Consider the following 13,676-nt stretch of genomic DNA (forward strand, 5'->3'; position numbering starts at 1 on the left):
TCCATTCCACTCTGAGACAACAGAATTCAGAAAAACCAACTTGATAGATCAACATAACCTCATGTCTTAAATGTTTTATTTCTGTTTGGCTTTACAAAATACCAAAAATAGGCTTCACAGTCCCATCCTACCTCCTCAAAAGCCTCAGGCACTGGGCACCCCCACGGGAGGATGAACAGGAACGCACAGCTCAGGGCTGGTTGGCTATGAAGGCTGTCTCAATCAGGCTAGGATGCCAATGTGATACCTGGAGGTACCTCACCTGGAAGAGGCCTGCCTAGAGTGGCAGAAACTCTGGGGTATGCTGCCTAATAGGATAACTGTCTCTCCCCATTTAGAAATCAGGGTGTTAAGTGCTAAGAGGTAAGATCAAGTTTCTATACAAAGTGACTGGTGCTAATTTTTATTTTTTAAAAAACCTTTTAAATATACAGTTACAAACTTGAGGAAAAAGCAAACAATGGTTTAAGAGGTGCTTTTAAAATTTTGTGAACTACTGGGAAAGTAGGAATACATACTGGATTTTAGATGCCATGATGGAATGATTGTTCATTATTCTGTAACAATAATGGTATTCTGCCTATATAAAAAGAGTATTTGTATTCTTAGGTGATTCATACTAAAAATTTAGAGGTGAGGGGTCACTGTATGTGAGACTTGATTTCAAATGGTTCCGGAAAAGAGAAGGTGTGTGAGTGTGTTTGTGATGTGTTGTGCGGATGTGCTAGCCATAGAGCAAGACAGGGTGAGAGGAGATGAGCAGCGACTAAGGCTTGGAACACTGAGGCACAATGAAAATGGAAAAAAAAATCACTATCACATCTAGACAAAGTTCATTTCTACAAAGAGTAAGCTAACATGCTCTGACAGCCTGTCAAAACAGAAAATCAATGCTGCCCTTAAAAGCCAGAGAGAGAGGGGCGCCTGGGTGGCTCAGCCGGTTAAGCGTCTGCCTTCGGCTCAGGTCATGATCCCAGGGTCCTGGGATCGAGCCCCGCATCAGGCTCCCTGCTCCGCAGGAAGCCTGCTTCTCCCTCTCCCACTCCCCCTGCTCGTGTTCCCTCTCTCACTGTGTCTCTCTCTCTCAAATAAATAAATAAAATCTTAAAAAAAAAAAAAAAAAAAGCCAGAGAGAGAAAAGGAAAGAAGGAAGCACACAGAGTCCCAGCTATGTGCACTGGGGCTCCATGCTGTCTTTCTTTTCTCTTTGGTTAAACACCTTTATTGAGATATAATCCACATACCATACAATTCATCCATTTATTTTTTTTTAAGATTTCATGTATTTATTTGCCAGAGAGAGAGAGCACGCGCACACAAGCAAGGAGAGGGAGAAGCAGGCTCCCCACTGAGCAAGGAGCCCAACACGGGGCTTAATCCCAGGGCCCTGGGATCATGACCCGAGCCGAAGGCAGATGCTTAACCAACTGAACCACCCAGGCGCCCCAATTCACCCATTTAAAGTGCACAACTCAGTGGTTGCTGTAGAGGCACAGCTGTGCACACATCACCACAATCTAAGATTAGAACATTTCATCACCTCCAGAAGAGACCCTTACCGTATGTAGTCGTTCCTCATTTCGCCCCAACCCCTACCCCCACTCCTGGCAACCTCTAGCTTACTTTCTGTCTGTATAGATTTTTTAATTCTGGACATTTCATTTAATGAAATCCTGTAATATGTAGCCTTTGGTGACTGGCTTCTTTCACTTAGCAGGTTCATCTGTGTTATGGTATGTGTCAGCAGTTCTTTCCTTTTTTACTGTCAAATAATATTCCAGTATTTTCCAGTCTAACACCCACGTTTTATCGATCCATTACATAGCTGGACCTCTGGGTTGTTTCTACTTTGGGGCTATTATAAACAATGTTATGAACATCAGTGTACATGTTTTTCTATGAATGTATGTTTTCATTTCTCTGGGTTATATACCTTAGGGTGGAATTGCTGAGCCACATGGTAACTCTATGTTTAACTTTTTGAGGAACTACAAGACTGTTTTCCAAAGTGGCTGCACCATTTTACATTCCCGCCAGCAATGTATGAGGGTTCCAATTTCTCCACATCCTTGGCAACACTTGTTATTGTCTTTTTGATACTAGCCACCCCAGTAGGTATAAAGTGGTATCTCTGTGGTTTTGATTTTCATTTCCCTGATGGCTAAGGATGTTGAACATCTTTTCATGTACTTATTGGACATGGGTATATCCTCTTTTGAGACATGTCTATTTAAATCCATTGTCCAGTTTTTAATTGGGTTTATGTCTTTTTATTACTGAGTTGCAAGAATTTCCAATATATTCTGGATACCAGTTCCTTATCAGATATAGGACTTGCAAAAAACCATTTAAAGCACAGAATTTTAAATTTTGATGTACTCCAATTTGTCTATCTTTCCTTTTGTTAGGTACTTTCTTGTTTAATGCTTATAGTAGTTGTGAGGAGTAGGAATTATTGATCCCATTCTACAAATGAAGATGAAACTCAATGAAATTAGGCAAATGACCCAAGGTCTCACACAGGGCTGCTACACATGGTCTTGCCCTGCACAATGCAGTCGGCTGAAAAGCAGCAGTCTTGGCTACTTGCTGGAGCTGCGATATGGACTCAGGCCTTCTGACTAGGCCAGGGTTCAGGCTACTCATTCACTCTATGAGTGTTATAGTGTAATATGGTTTATTTTTAAAGAAAATCCTTGGATTTTATACATTCAACATCCTAAAAATGTTGGCATTACTTAAAGGGTTTGGAGTTCATCTTTGGAAGCTATACAAAGAGGTTGCAAGTCGCAGATTTAAGGAACACACTCGATTATGGTGTGGGGAGACTTTAGTTTATAAAGAAGCCAAAAGTTCAGGGCATCAAGACTGCAATGAGGTAAGTTATTAGGCGGCTTACACCATATTGAATTTATATACACGGCTATACATACCAATCAATATAAAGCATGAGACATGTTATTTTATGGCTCAAAGTAGATCTTAATCTCTAAAAAATGCAACAAAAAATGTCTCTAGCAATGACAACCCAGATGGGACAGATACCAGAGAATGGTTATAAAATGTATAAAATGTACCAGCTATATATGAAACACACCACTGGATTATTAGAGCTAAAAAGGATTTTACATATGGTTCAATCCCTTTATTTTATTTTTTATTTATTTTAATTTTTTAAAGATTTTATTTATTTATTTGACAGAGAGAGAGAGACAGCGAGAGAGGGAACACAAGCAGGGGGAGTGGGAGTGGGAGAGGGAGAAGCAGGCTTCCCGCCGAGCAGGGAACGGATGTGGGGCTTGATCCCAGGACCCTAGATCATGACCTGAGCCGAAGGCAGACGCTTAACGACTGAGCCACCCAGGCACCCAATCCCTTTAAGTGGGGAAGTTGATGTACAAAATTTTCAAGTTATTCATCCAAGTACTCAGGAGAACACGAGCAGAACAAGGACTAAAATTTAAGAAGGATGTAGTTCCCATGTTCTTATTCTTAATATTTGCTGTTTTAACTCTGCTTTTAGTATTTATGATTCTCTTCTCTCTCCCATAGACCTCTAAGGGGATTATACCATCCAAGACAGCTCTTCAGAAGGGTGGAGGCTCCGACCAAACTTCATTGTTTATCCTCCAATTGGATTTTTCCCCAACACCAACTTATTTAAACATCTCAAATCTATGTAGATAACTCTGACAGCAAATAAAAGGGATTCATTTTATAAAGTGAGTTCTGAAGGGATACTGCCAAGCCTTGTTTCAAAAACCAGGCTCTTGTTTCCAATCGAAGAATTAAATGGCTTTCTGCCTGCTGTTTCTGCCTTTCCTCTTCAATTAGGGGAGAAGGCCAAGGCTGTGTCTCGAGGGATTGCTTCATAAGGAAAAATCAAGGCAGGATACAGTCTGAGGACCGGCCAGTTCAGGCTGGAAGTGGGCTAGCAGAGGGCTGTGGGAAAAGCGAACTGGATTCACGAGCAGGCTAGGTCAGTCTCCAGTGATTCCTCTCCACTGGAAACAGGTCTAAGTGCTGACACGGGGGTTTCCCACAGCTTCTACTGGCCTCCAAAGGCATATTTGTCATCAGAGGCTCTTGATGAAGCTGTACATAAATATCTGACTGTTGTTAAATACAAAACAAAACAAAACAAAAATATTCCACAGGAACCAAATTAAAACCATCTGTGAGCGGGAGAGGCCAAAAACTCAGTGTAAGTGCAAAAGGCCCAGCAGAAACCCTTGTTAATTGTGTTATTTACTTTGCTGAATAGTAAATTGTCATGCCAATGAAGTCATATCACGTGACTATAATGTTTTTCATATGACTTTCCTGCTATGAGAGAAATGGGCACTTTATTTTCTAGAATTCTGAATTTTGTAGTAGATGAGTCAGAACCTGAGTTTTAATTCAGAATCAACCCTTCAGCTCAGCCTTTTTTATCTCTGCCAGGCTGTTCATGATTTTACACCTTATGTTATCATTGGCTTTAAACTTTATTTTTTAACAATCACTCGTTAAGCTCTGATTCTGCAGGAAAAAAGTTCTGCTTAGCAAATGCTTGACAAAGATGCAAATTCTATTAATGAAGTGCTGTAACTGCAATCCTGAAATCATAACTGCATGACACAGCATCAAATACTGATGATATAGTCAAGGCGAGGGAGGAAAACATAGCCTAAAAGTAATCCTGGAGTCACGGAACTTGCAAACCTTCGAAAATGAGAATTTCAGGGGAATTGGGGTATGAAATTTTGTTGTTTGAATTTCTCAAGGATATAGCTTGCTTTATTACCTCTCTTATGAATGAATCAGTCTTTTCTCTCTACTTACATGGGGTTTGAAAATTATCTGGCATTTCCCACAGCACAATGTCGAACCCACAGTTGGAACTAACTCAGTACACATGAACAGGTACTTGATGAAAAATAACCCTAAGAAGATAAGTCACAGCAAATTTTATGAAAAGATGGCTAGGTCATTTGTGTGTCTGATTTACACTAAGCCTTTCTTCAGTGAAATTCAGCAGTTTTAAAACTATTTGGTGAGCACTTCAACAGCTTCATGACTTGGACATTTTGTGCTTCATCAACTTTAAGGCCATTTCCTTTTGTTCCAACTGGGATAAATAGACAGGGATGAACAAAAGAGAACTCGGGTCAATCTCCAAGTATCTAAACTCATTCTCAAAATGGCTCTTGAAAGTAAAGATCAGAACTTTCATGCAAAATTCCTTATTCGGATAGCAACATTTTAAGAGGGCAAAAAGCGGAGTTGGTGGGGGGGGAGGGGCTTTCCACCATGGGGCCTTCTAATACTTCATAGGTAGAATATAACTATAATTTGGCAGCTAGATGGGCTACAGACTACAGACATGGATCTCTTTCTTAGTGCCTTCTTTAGGAAACACAACATTAGCAAAAACATTTATGAGGGGAGTATTTAAATTTTTAAGCTACAACTCAAGATAAAGTTAATCTACCACACACATTCCTCATTTAAATATTTTTTTTTATTGCATCCTACCTCTACAGCTTCTCCTCACTGCACTCAATGAAACAGGATAATTTTCTTTACCTACTAAGTCAATCTACCAGCCTTCCTCTTTTCCTCCCAGCTCTATTACCATCCTATCTCTAATACCATTCAGTCATTTCCATTCATTTATTCCACTACCTCAAAATCACCATTACATCAAATAAATTCATCTTTATAAGTCTGGGCTGTCCATCCCTCCCTTCCCCCCCATCACCACACTTCCAGTCCCCACTCTTCATCCTGCATCTCAACCCCTTCTCCAACAGAAACCAACCTGGTGATTTGTCTGTTAATCTCAATCTCAACAGCACTATGATTACACTAGTAACCTAGACTAAAATAATGGCAATCAATCATCTGGGGCTATTTGATGATGGCAGAAAGGTGGGTGCAAAAAATTTGGTTGCATTAATCAATCTCACTAAATCTAGGTGATTCTGTCTTGAATATATCTTCCAATCCATTATTCCTGTGCTCCTTTCTATGAAAAGAAAGGGATTTGTAGTCTCTAGTAGGATGAGCTTTGCATTCTTCTTTTATAAAGGGTCTATATTTGGGGAGATAGACCACAGGTGTTAAAGGATAGGGGATTGTTTAATAGCATCAAAACTTTTCTTTCTTTAATGAAAAAAGAATTATCTTGCTACAACATGGATGAGCCTTGAAAATATCATGCTAAGTTAAAAACAGCAGACACAAAAGGCCACATATCATTTGATTTCATTTACATGACATGTCCAGAATAGGCAAATCCATGGAGACAGAAAGTACAGTAGTGGTTGCCAGGCCTGGAAGGAAGGGGGAATGAGCAGTGACTGTTTAATGAGTATGGAGTTTCTTTTTGGGTGATGAAAATGTTCTAAACTTAGTAGTAAGGGTAGCACAACAACTCTGAATACACTAAAAACCACTGAATTGTACACTTTAAAAGGGTAAATTTCATGGTATGTGAATTGCAACTCAATAAAGCTGTTATTAAAAAAAAAAACACCTTATCTGATTTCAGATAACTCTGGCTCCAACTACATTCTCATGATTCTGAGTAACACTCTAGAGACTCTTGGCCTCTGAGACCTTTATTCAGCCTAGAATGCCCTCCTCCATTTCCCTCCCAATTTTTATTTTTAAAGACAGCCTACTCATCCTTTAAAACTAACTGGTGATGGATGTTAACTAGACTTATTGTGGTGATCATTTTGGAATACATACAAATATTAAATCACTACACAGAAACACTAATATATAATGTAATATATCAATTATAGCTCAATAAAAATTAAATTAAAAATTAATTAAATTTTAAAATTTATTTATTTACTTATTTATTTTTAAAGATTTTATTTATTTGACAGAAAGAAAGACAGCAAAACAGGGAACACAAGCAGGGAGAGTGGGAGAGGGAGAAGCAGGTTTCCCGCCGAGCAGGGAGCCTGATGCGGGGCTCGATCCCAGGACCCTGGGACCACAGACCTGAGCTGAAGGCAGACACTTAATGACTGAGCCACCTAGATGCTCCAAATTTTAAAATTTAAACTGGAATACTTGTTCCCTTATGTGTGAAGCTTTCTTTGACATCCCTACTCCCCCAGGCAGGAGTAACTGCTCTCTGAGCACTTAATATATATAAATGACTAAAATATTTTTGATGAGTGGCGCCTGGGTGGCTCAGTTGTTAAGTGTCTGCCTTTAGCTCAGGTCATGATCCCGGGGTTCTGGGATCGAGCCCCACATCGGGCTCCCTGCTCTGCAGGAAGCCTGCTTCTCCCTCTCCCACTCCCCCTGCTTATGTTCCCTCTCTTGCTGTGTCTCTTTCTCTGTCAAATAAATAAATAAAATCTTAAAAAAATATATTTTTGATGATATTAGAATGTACTATTACATCTGTTTTTCATATTAGACTATGAGTACATCTCATTAATTTCTGTATTCAGTTACCAGCACAGTGACTTGCTATCAAATTTTTTTTAAAGATGTTCAGTAATTCCTGTTATAAAAAACAGTATTTGTACAAATACGTATTTTATAAACAATGTATAAAATGATACAGTCACATAAAATTATCTGGTTGAATCTTTTGCAATTCCAGAGTTGAGGCATAAAAAGAGTCCAAGATGAGAACTGGGCATTCTTGTTGCATTGCTAAAATAAATAAATCAGGACCTTTCTATATGGGATGAAGAATTTCGTATTTTTATTACTCAACACCTGTTAATGCATTGGGAATCAAATACATAAATCAAAATGGTACCTTCCCACAGATTATATATATATGTAGATATATATAGATATATTTATTTACACACACACATTTTTCACAGTAATGTAAAATAATGTAGGTAGGGCAATCAATTTTGTTATGTCTTCTGCTGAGCATTATCTTAAAACACAGCCCTATTTAGAACACTGAAAGACATAAAACAGTTAATAACAAACAAAAAGAAATAATCAATAGTAATACAATAATAGTAAGGGACTTTAACACCCCACTTACACTGATGGACAGATCATCCAAACAGAAAATCAACAAGGAAACAGTGGCTTTGAATGACACACTGGACCAGATGGATTTAACAGACATATTCAGAACATTCAATCCTAAAACAGCAGAATACGCATTCTTTTCAATTGCATACGGAACATTCTCCAGAAGAGATCGCATATTAGGACACAAAACAAGTCTCAACAAATTAAAGAACAATATCAAAGTGATATCATGCATCTTTTCTGACTACAGTTTTATGAAACTAGAAATCAACCACAAGAAAAAATCTGGAAAGAGCACAAACACATGGAGGTTAAATAACATGCTACTAAACAATGAATGGGTCAACTAAGAAATCAAAGAAACTGAAATTTACACAGAAACAAATAAAAATGAAAACACAATGGTCCAAAATCTTTGGGATACAGCAAAAGTGGTTCTAAGAGGGAAGTTTATAGGAATACAGGCCTACGTCAGGAAGCAAGAAAAATCTCAAACAACCTAAACTTACCCATAAAGGAGATAGAAAAAAGAACAAACAAAACCCAAACCCAGCAAAAGGAATATAAACAATTGTAACAGAAAATTATTAAAACCTATATGCCAAAAATTGGACAACTTAGAAGAAATGGACAAATTCCGAAAAACATTATAACCTCCCAAAAATGAAGCAGGAAGAAATAGAAAATTTGAACAGACCAACTGCCAGCAAAGAAATTGAATCAGTAATCAAAAAAACTTCCAACAAACAAAAGTCCAGGACTAGGCAGTTTCACAGGTGAATTCTACCAAACATTTAAAGAAGTGTTAATACTTATTCTCAAACTATTCTAAAAAATATAAGAGGAAGGAAAACTTTCAAATTCACTCTATGAGGCCAGTATCATCCTGATACCAAAACCAGATAAAGATGCCACAAAAGTGGGAACTACAGGCAAGTATCTCTCATGGATATAGATGCAAAAATCCTCAACAAAAAATGAGCAAACAGAATCCAACAATATATTTAAAAAAATCAAAGAACATGACTAAATGGGATTTATTCCTGGGATGCAAGCGTGGTTCAATATTCACAAAACAATCAACGTGATACATCACATCAATAAGAGAAAGGATAAAAACCATATGACCATTTCAATAGATGCAGAAAAAGCATTTGATGAGGTACAACATCCATTCATGATAAAAAAAAATAAAATAAAAACAACCCTCTGCAGAGTAGGTCTAGAGGAAATATATCTTAACATAATAAAGGCCTTATGTTAAAAGCCCATAGCCCAACACCATACTCAATGGTGAAAAACCAAGAGCTTTTACCCTAAGGTCACAAACAAGACAAGGATGTCCACTCTCACCACTTTTATTCAATATAGTACTAGAAGTCCTAGCAACAGCAATTAGACAACATAAAGAAATAAAAGGCATCCAAATTGGTGAGGAAGAAGTAAAACTCATTATTTGCAGATGACATGATACTCTGTATAGAAAACCCAAAAGACTCCACCAAAAAACTACTAGAACTGATAAATGAATTCACTAAAGTCCACAGGATACAAAATCAACGTACAGAAATCTGTTGCATTCCTACACACTAATAATGAAGCAACAGAAAGAGAAATTAAGAAAACAATCCCATTTACAATGGCATCAACAACAATTAAATACCTAGGAACAAACTTAACCAAGGAGGTGAAAGACCTACTCTAAAAGCTATAAAACACTGATAAAAGAAATTCAAGATGATGCCAAGAAATGGAAAGACATTCCATGTTCATGGGTTGGAAGAACAAATATCGTTAAAATGTCTATACTAGCCAAAGCAATCTACAAACTTAGTGCAATCCCTATCAAAATACCAACAGCATTTTTCACAGAACTAGAACAAACAATCTTAAATCTTTTTGAAGATTTTATTTATTTATTTTAGAGAGAGAGTGTGTGTGTGTGTGCAAGTTGGGGGAGAGGAAGAGGGAGAGGGAGAGAGAATCCCAGGCAAACTCTGTGCTGAGTGCAGGGCCCAATGCAGGGCTCGATCCCATAACCCTGAGGTCTTGTGACCTGAGCCAAAATCAAGAGTCAGACACTTAACCAATTGAGCCACCCAGGCGCTCCCAAACAATCCTAAAATTTGTATGGAACCACAAAAGACCCCAAATAGCCAAACCAATCTTGAAAAAGAAAAGCAAAATTGGAGATATCAAAATTCCATATCTCAAGTTACATTACAAAGTGGTAGCAATTAAAACTGTATGGTACTAGCATAAAAATAGATGCACAGATCAATGGAATAGAAAAGAAAACCCAGAAATAAACCCATTATATGGTCAATTAATCTTCAACAAAGGAGGAATGAATATACAATGGAAAAATAACTCTTCAACAAATGGTGTTGGGAAAACTGGACAGCAACGTGAAAAAGAATGAAATTGGACCATTTTCTTTCACCATACACAAGAATAAACTCAAAATTGATTACAGACCTAACAGTGAGACCTGAAATCATAAAAATCCTTATAGAGAGCACAGATAGCTATCTCTCCAACATGGGATGTATCAACATATTTCTAGATAATGTCTCTTGAGGCAAGGGAAATAAAAGCAAAAATAAACTATTGGGACTACGTCAAAATAAAAATCGTCTGCATAGTGAAGGGAACAATCTACAAAACTAAGAAAACAATCTACAAATGGGAGAAGATATTTACAAATGGCATATCCAATAAAGGGTTACCATCCAAAATGTATAAAGAACTGATACAACCTAATACCCAAAAAACAAATAAACCAATTAAAAAATGGGTAGAAGACATGAACAGACATTTTTCCAAAGAAGACATCTAGATGGCCAACAGACATATGAAAAGATGCTCAATATCACTCATCATCAGGGAAATGCAAATCAAAACCACAATGAGATATCATCTCACATCTGTCAGAATGACTAAAATCAAAAACATAATAAACAGCAAGTGTTGGCAAGGATGTGGAGAAAAAGGAACTCTTGTACGTTGTTGGTGGGAATGCAAACTGGTGCAGCCACTATGGAAAACATTATGGAGGTTCCTAAAAAAATTAAAAATAGAACTACCCTATAATCCATTAATCACACTACAGGGTATTTACCCCCCCTCCAAACAAAACAAAACAACAACAAAAAAAACACTAATTGAACGGGATACATGCACCCCTATGGTTATTACATCATTATTTACAATAGTCAAACTGCAGAAGCAGCCCAAGTATCCACTGATAGATGAATGGATAAAGAAGATGTGGTATATATACAGTGGAATATGGTTCAGCCATAAAAAAGAATGAAATCTTGCCATTTGCAACAAAATGGATACAGCTAGAGAGTATAATGGTAAGCGAAATAAGTCAGAAAAAGGCAAATACCATATGATTTCAGTCTTATGTGGAACTTAAGAAATCAAACATAACAAAGAAAAAAAATGTTTGAAATAGACTCTTAACTATAGAAATCTGATGGTTACTAGAGGGGAGGTGGGTGGAGGCATGGGGGAAATGGGGTTGAGGTAGGAAGAGTACACTTATCATGATGGAAAATAAGCTGAAATAAAAAGACAAATTTTTTTTTAATTAAAAAAAAAAAACACCACAGCCCTATTTAAGGCTCTTTTAAAAAAAATAACGATACTTCTCTCAGATAAGGATTGCAAATTCTAATACCTGTAAGAGTCATTAACTCAAGAGCATCATTTAAATGGAGAATATCACCTAAAAAATAACTTTGGGCAAAAAACCAACAAATGTGTGTCTCTAGAAAGGAAACTAGGTGGTAAGGGACAAGTGTAGGAGATTTCCTTTACATGCAGAATATTTTTTATACCTTCAAATTTCATATAAAGTACATTATTCATCTATAAAATTTGCATCCTTGCTCCAGCTAACCATCACTATTAAGAAATGCAGGCCTGGGCTTGCCAGATCTGATTTTTCAAAGAGGTTAGAAATGGGAAAATTCAGATTTTTATGTAAAATTCATAAGTTTTAAATGTTGACTTATTCAGAATTTAGCACACAGGGCAGGCCAAACAAAACACACCTGCAAGCTATATCTGGCTCACAGGCCAACCAGTCTACCATCTCTAATCAAAAATTTGATGTGTGGCTTATGATTCCAAAACTATAAATATAATTTAATGGGGGAAAACTTCAAAAAGAAAACTCCGATTTGTGGATGAAACCATATCCCCTCTTGCCCCACCATCTATTTAGTCACTATTGCTCTCTTAAACTTTCCCTTCTCTTCCTGGGTCTTTGAAAAGGCTATTAATGTTTGACCAGCTAAAATGCAAAGCAGGTCAGATCTCATCAAGGAATCTGCCCATTATCCTAGCACCTGCTCTGTTTTAAAGAGTGAAATTTCGGGTCAATTTCAAGTTGCAATTCATCTAGCCAACAAGAGAGAAGTATATGAATAATTTCTAGATGGGTAGAAATATTCCCTCAGCAAACCAGTCAAACAATTGCATGGTTGAAAAGACCTGCAAGTTATTTTAACCTTATCATCAGGCAGTACAATGCTACCCAAAAGATAAAATGGCAGCCGTGATCAACATAATGTTCTGAACCATGTCTGGGAACCAATCACAATTTTGGGAAAAATCTCAAATTCTCTTTAAGTTCAGCAGAGATGCTGTTTATCTTCTGAAACTGAAGCTAAGAGACTCTATGTGTGTCTAACTGTTGGTTATAAGTGGAGTACTACATCTATTGAATGCCCAGAGGACACCAAGGCAAGTTAAAGAAGAACTGGTTTCAGCTTTTTTTTTTTTTTAAGTTTTCTTTATTTAAAGAATCTTTACACCCCATGTGGGGCTTGAACTCATGACCCCCAGATTAAGAGTTGCATGTTCTTCTGACTGAGTCAGCCAGGCACCCCAGAACTGATTTCAGTTTTAAAAGTAGTACGAGAGATGTACTATCTTGCCTCTCTGGTGTGCCTAAAACTCTCACCTCAATCTGCTGAAAGTTTCAAAGGATTTGACTCTGGTAGTTTCGATTTTCTTTACTCAGTGCTACTAGCTCCAATCTCCAAACAGCAGCCTTTGTTTGCCACAAGCTAGTCCAGTATCGGGCCTGAATGTCTACCCAATGGCCGCTGGGGCCTGCCCCAATGGTGAAGACACACAATCCCAGGCAGGGGTGGGAATGAGGTGGGAGTCAATAAATAGGACAATAGGACTAATAGCATCTTTGCAAGTGTTCCACTCCTGTGGGACACAGGCACTCAAGGTTTTCTTTATGTAGCTTGTGGAAATGATAAGACAGGCCACATTTCTCCTAAGAACTTCTTCATGGAAATTAAGATCTGCAATATATTCTAATTGACAAGCAACATGTAACTCTCTCAGGTTGTGACTGGGGAAGCCATTTTATAGTAGAGTTCAGTGACCCAAGAAGATGTATCCAATTATGAAATAAAAGCCAGGCATGTTCTCTCTGAAGAACATGGCCAGAGCCCAGTCTTCCCTGTCTTACATTCTGATGTGTGGACATCAGAGACAACTCTCCCATGGCCACAGGCATGCTGTTCTTCAGAAAGGACCAGAGGTGCTTGAAAATAGATAATGCATACTCCCTTTAATTATGTGCATTTGGCACCTACTATACAACAATCTGCACACATCAACATCCAGCG

General features: G+C 37.8%; 1 protein-coding gene across 8 annotated transcripts in view; it reads right to left on the bottom strand.

Annotated features, from left to right (window-relative positions):
* Nucleotides 1-13,676, bottom strand: part of ATG7 (autophagy related 7) — a 231,371-nt gene that overhangs the window by 103,512 nt on the left and 114,183 nt on the right. The gene's annotated exons all lie outside the window — the stretch shown is intronic.

The sequence above is a fragment of the Mirounga angustirostris genome, unplaced genomic scaffold (assembly GCF_029215605.1).
Source record: "Mirounga angustirostris isolate CCGP_5_RB_7025 unplaced genomic scaffold, mMirAng1.0.hap1 SCAF_1, whole genome shotgun sequence".
Lineage (NCBI taxonomy): Eukaryota > Metazoa > Chordata > Mammalia > Carnivora > Phocidae > Mirounga > Mirounga angustirostris.